This window comes from Haliotis rufescens, unplaced genomic scaffold (assembly GCF_023055435.1).
Source record: "Haliotis rufescens isolate VD_foot unplaced genomic scaffold, xgHalRufe1.0.p SCAF_3, whole genome shotgun sequence".
NCBI classification, from domain to species: domain Eukaryota; kingdom Metazoa; phylum Mollusca; class Gastropoda; order Lepetellida; family Haliotidae; genus Haliotis; species Haliotis rufescens.
This window is the reverse complement of record NW_025964001.1, coordinates 57,785,370-57,791,878: the sequence shown is the minus strand read 5'-3', so window position 1 is coordinate 57,791,878 and position 6,509 is coordinate 57,785,370.

The window sequence follows — 6,509 nt, the reverse complement described above, 5'->3', positions numbered from 1 at the left end:
TTATTAAAGGTCAAATGATTCATGGACAATTTGCATGCGAGACATCCAGTCCCGTCTGATGCCACACATGGTACAATGGGTGAAGACACAATCTTAGTGTTCCCTGATGCGATTATGCTAGATTATGCCTGAAGACATGTAAATCCATTCTCATTCACTCCAACACATGCAGGTCAAGTTCATCTCAAGAAATATTCAATCAGCAATACTGAGAATATTTCGTTTCACGTTCAGTGTATGTCTGATATAAACTACCGGGCAAAGGAAATCTTTCACTTTAAAAATAGTTGTATAAAAAGCAAAACAGCTGGTACAGGTTTGAATCCCCGCAGAAAACATTCGCCCAAATGCAACATGACGACAACAACGCAGATTTTCGAAAGCAGCTTTCCAAATCATGCATTGTTGAAAACGTGCAAAACGTGATTTTGAGACATTGGTCCAAATGCACGTGCGTGATTGTGGCATAAATACCGACGTTGGACAGAGCAGGCATTCAGTAAGCAAAAAACCACCAAGAATATGCCCAGACTTGCACAATGGCAACGAGACAGAACGATCGGTGTGGCCAATATTGGGTCTACTCTACGTCAGATAGCCAGAACCTACAGACAGGACAGACTCAAGACCGGCCAAGATCGGGAAGACCGAGAGTGACAACACCGGCCGAAGAGCGCTACATCCGGCATATTCACCTCCGAAACAGATGTATGACGGCGACGTCAACGGAGGCAACAGCACTAGGGAATGCCATCAGCAGACGAACAGTCCTTCGACGACTTCGTACGGCTGGTATACGAGCCTACCGACCCTTCCGTGGAATGGCCTTGACCCGTCTACACCGTCAACGCGGACTGCAATGGGCACGAACTGTACGTCGGTGGCAGCGACGTGACTGGGCGAGAGTGCTCTTTACAGATGAAAGTCGGTTCTGTCTGTTCGGGAACGATGGCAGAGCTCGAGTTTTTCGACGAAGGGGAGAGCGACTGGCGCCAAACTGCATTAGAGAAGTTCACCCGTTTGGAGGTGGAGGCGTCATGGTATGGGGTGGCATTTGTGGCCAGATTACAACACGGCTGGCTATCAACCGAGGAAACCTGAATGCTCAGCGATACAGTGATGAAGTGTTGAGACCTTTTGCCCTTTATTCAACATCAGCCAAGAGGATTAATTTTGCAACAAGACAACGCAGGGCCTGAACAACGTTAACGTCAACGTATTGCCCTGGCCACCTTGTTCTCCAGACATGAACCCCATTGAACATCTCTGGGATCATCTTGATCGTCAGCTGAGACAACATGTAACGCCTCCAAGCTTCTGTCGGTTCGCTGAACAGACTCTATTGAACTTATAGAACAGGATTCCTGTTGACGTTATCCGCCGACTGACGTCAATGAGGAGGCGTGTGTTGGCGTGCATGGATGCCCAGGGTGGTCACACTCGCTATTGATGACGTGTTACCTTACTACTGTGTCATTAATGGACTCTTCATGCACTTTTTCAATGAACTCTGATTTGTGTAATTTTTAATTTGGCCCCCTTGACTCTTTCTTTGTGTATTGCAAAAAAATGCAATATCGGCATTACAATGCATTTTCATTCTTATTCATAGAAAATGATTTCTGTTTATAAATTAATCATCATAAATCTCACATATGCCTTTGTGTTTGGTGTTTGGTCAAGTGAAGTCGGTGAAAACTTTCTTTTGCCCGGTAGTTTATAACGTCATTACTAGTGCATAACCCTCGATTGAGGACACAGATTCAATTGGAGATAAAAGGCAAGAAGTGCGTGGTCTGGAAAAATAGGTGTAGTGTGAGTGAGTGAATACTGCAGAATGCTGCACCAGGAGTCTGGCCGCTATTCCCTGTGATGAGTTCATGTAGAGTGAGTGAGTGAATACTGCATAACACTGCAACAGCAATCTTGGTGCTATTAAATGAGTTAGTTGGGTTTAACGCCGCTTTAACAGTATTCAAGTTATATCACTGCGTGTAAGCTTAATGTGGGAGGAAAGCCCGAAGTGATGCAGGTCTCAGACGTTTACCACTTTGGTGAAACCCACGGGCACGGGTATGGTGCTGACAAACCTAGAAACATAATCGGGGCGAACCGGGATTCGAACCCACAATCATAGATTTCTGGCGTGCCAAAGGGACGCAATTCTGCACAGTGAATCACAGCGCCTTTGACGACTGGGCCACCCGTGCCCCCTGCTGCTATTCCCTGTGATGAGTACATGTGGAGTGAGTTAGTGAATGCTGTATAACGCTGCACCAGCAATCTTGCTGCTATTCCCTGTGATGAGTACGTTAGGAGTGAGTGAGTACTGCATAATGCTGCACCAGCAATCTTGCTGCTATTCCCTGTGATGAGTACACTAGGAGTGAGTGAGTACTGCATAACGCTGCACCAGCAATCTTGCTGCTATTCCCTGTGATGAGTACACTAGGAGTGAGTACTGCATAACGCTGCACCAGCAATCTTGCTGCTATTCCCTGTGATGAGTACACTAGGAGTGAGTGAGTACTGCATAACGCTGCACCAGCAATCTTGCTGCTATTCCCTGTGATGAGTACACTAGGAGTGAGTGAGTACTGCATAACGCTGCACCAGCAATCTTGCTGCTATCCCCTGTGATGAGTACACTAGGAGTGAGTGAGTACTGCATAACGCTGCACCGGCAATCTTGCTGCTATTCCCTGTGATGAGTACACTAGGAGTGAGTGAGTACTGCATAACGCTGCACCAGCAATCTTGCTGCTATTCCCTGTGATGAGTACACTAGGAGTGAGTACTGCATAACGCTGCACCAGCAATCTTGCTGCTATTCCCTGTGATGAGTACACTAGGAGTGAGTGAGTACTGCATAACGCTGCACCAGCAATCTTGCTGCTATTCCCTGTGATGAGTACACTAGGAGTGAGTGAGTACTGCATAACGCTGCACCAGCAATCTTGCTGCTATTCCCTGTGATGAGTACACTAGGAGTGAGTACTGCATAACGCTGCACCAGCACTCTTGCTGCTATTCCCTGTGATGAGTACACTAAGAGTGAGTGAGTACTGCATAACGCTGCACCAGCAATCTTGCTGCTATTCCTTGTGATGAGTACACTAGGAGTGAGTGAGTACTGCATAACGCTGCACCAGCACTCTTGCTGCTATTCCCTGTGATGAGTACACTAAGAGTGAGTGAGTACTGCATAACGCTGCACCAGCAATCTTGTTGCTATTCCCTGTGATGAGTACACTAGGAGTGAGTGAGTACTGCATAACGCTGCACCGGCAATCTTGCTGCTATTCCCTGTGATGAGTACACTAGGAGTGAGTGAGTACTGCATAACGCTGCACCAGCAATCTTGCTGCTATTCCCTGTGATGAGTACACTAGGAGTGAGTGAGTACTGCATAACGCTGCACCGGCAATCTTGCTGCTATTCCCTGTGATGAGTACACTAGGAGTGAGTGAGTACTGCATAACGCTGCACCAGCAATCTTGCTGCTATTCCCTGTGATGAGTACACTAGGAGTGAGTACTGCATAACGCTGCACCAGCACTCTTGCTGCTATTCCCTGTGATGAGTACACTAAGAGTGAGTGAGTACTGCATAACGCTGCACCAGCAATCTTGCTGCTATTCCCTGTGATGAGTACACTAGGAGTGAGTGAGTACTGCATAACGCTGCACCAGCAATCTTGCTGCTATTCCCTGTGATGAGTACACTAGGAGTGAGTGAGTACTGCATAACGCTGCACCAGCAATCTTGCTGCTATTCCCTGTGATGAGTACACTAGGAGTGAGTGAGTACTGCATAACGCTGCACCAGCAATCTTGCTGCTATTCCCTGTGATAAGTACACTAGGAGTGAGTGAGTACTGCATAACGCTGCACCAGCAATCTTGCTGCTATTCCCTGTGATGAGTACACTAGGAGTGAGTACTGCATAACGCTGCACCAGCACTCTTGCTGCTATTCCCTGTGATGAGTACACTAGGAGTGAGTGAGTACTGCATAATGTCACACCAGCACTCTTGCTGCTATTCCCTGTGATGAGTACACTAGGAGTGAGTGAGTACTGCATAATGTCACACCAGCACTCTTGCTGCTATTCCCTGTGATGAGTACACTAGGAGTGAGTGAGTACTGCATAATGCCACACCAGCACTCTTGCTGCTATTCCCTGTGATGAGTACACTAGGAGTGAGTGAGTACTGCATAATGTCACACCAGCACTCTTGCTGCTATTCCCTGTGATGAGTACACTAGGAGTGAGTGAGTACTGCATAATGTCACACCAGCACTCTTGCTGCTATTCCCTGTGATGAGTACACTAGGAGTGAGTGAGTACTGCATAATGCCACACCAGCAATCTTGCTGCTATTCCCTGTGATGAGTACACTAGGAGTGAGTGAATACTGCAATACGTCAAATCAGTATTATTGCTGCTATTTGCAGAGAAGGGTACATGTAGAAGGAGAGTGCTTGGAAAAACTACAGGAAACTTTAGCATTTTCAATGTGGTGAAACAGTCTAAGTTTTCAGACTCTCAGGCCTCATTTAATGCATGGGAAGCTGAACAATGTGGATGACAAAACTGAAAGTTCTGAGCACTGAAAACTCAATGACACCAACAAATCTGAAAACACATAAAGTGAAGAAGTTTGTTTCTGTCATCATGTTTTCTTGGCATTACCATAAACATAAAGACCAAATACAAATTGGGAGGAAATCTGTGCACAGCTGATTGCTATTTCCGGCTTAGTTTACGAGAAATTACACACGGTAATCTTAGTGAGTGAGTGAGTGAGTTGGGTTTAACGCCGCTTTTAACAGTATTCCAGTTATATCACGGCGTGTCAGCTTAATGTGGGAGGAAAGCCCGAAGTGATGCAGGTCTCAGACGTTAACCGCTTCGGTGAAACCGACGAGCACGGGTATGGTGCTGACAAACCTAGAAACATAATCGGGGCGAACCGGGATTCGAACCCACAATCATAGGTTTCTGGCGTGTCCAAGGGACGCAACTCTGCACAGTGAATCACGGCGCCTCAGACGACTGAGCCACCCATACCCCCCACGGTAATCTTAATCTCTACTTATAAAACAATGCCTTTGAGAGCAGGATATACATTTTAAATGGTAAATCATCATGTCTGGTGATGTTGTATATAAAATTTCATACTTTTATTGACCATGTTTGTTATAGATCTAGATTCTACCTGCTTATTCACCTGAAGCAATACGATGTGATGTTTTATTTTAAAGCGCATATTAATACTCGATAAATCTTTTTTTACACTAAGAATCATAAATAACTTCTATTCTAATCTTTTTTTGAAACTCAGAAACGTGCAACGTAGATCGTGTTAGGTAGGCAGAGCATGTAAACTGTTTTGTTGGTCATCCACCACCTACAACTCGACCTTCATAAAACCGCTGATCATCTATTACGCTCATCAATTATTTGGACCCCGAAGGTAGAATTGTAGCGAGGGATCACTTTCAACAAATTAGCATTCTATTGGTGCATTTATTGACAAATAATAAAATGATATAACTTAGAAACAGAAAAATTACAAAATACAATCAATCATAGAAAAATACATTATGAATTTGATCACTAAAGTGCACAAATACTGCACAACAAATATTCCATGTGCTCCATTTCAATGCATTGTCAACAGTAACATATATACATACAATTTTCAAGAATAAGACTGAAAAAAGTGATAATCATTGTTTTATATGACTGATCAGCTTATCACAAAATTCAGCTTATCACAAAACATTTAACACAATAAAATTCAACCATACCATCAGCAAGTTGGTATGTTTGTCCATGGGTATTTTTCACTGTGAAATATGCATAGCATTCCTTACTCTCAGCAGATCATACATGGACGGGAGAGCTGATATATGCATAGCAATATGGATAACACCTTTCACACACCCAACAACAGTCACAAATACAGTGATCCCTCGCTATTGCGCTCTTCGATAAAGCGCTACCTCGGTTACTACGCGCGGTAACGCATGGCTCCCAAAATTTATGTACACTTTTATTACTGAGAGTTTTACACAGACATAATTGTATTATTGTTCGTTGTTCATTTGCACATAACGCTTCTCATTGCATAATCAACCGTTTATCGCTGAATGGAGTTCTAATAATCTGTTTTAAAACATAAAAAATGATAAATTGAAATGGAATACGTATTTCAGACATTGTGAAATGTGACACATTTAATAAATGTATGATATTACAGGTAGATCTAGGTCCATAAAAATATATACTATTTTGACGTGACGTGAGATAAACACATATTGATGATTTGAGATTTGCCGAGCGGGCTCCCCCGCCTCGGCCTCGGTTAAACGGCTCATCGTCTATAACGCCCACCAATTATTTGGACCCCATTGGTAGCGTTGTAGCGAGGGACCACTGTAGATTAGATATCAGTTAAATACCATCTGCTTATTGCAAGGATTTACAAGAAATGCTGTGAT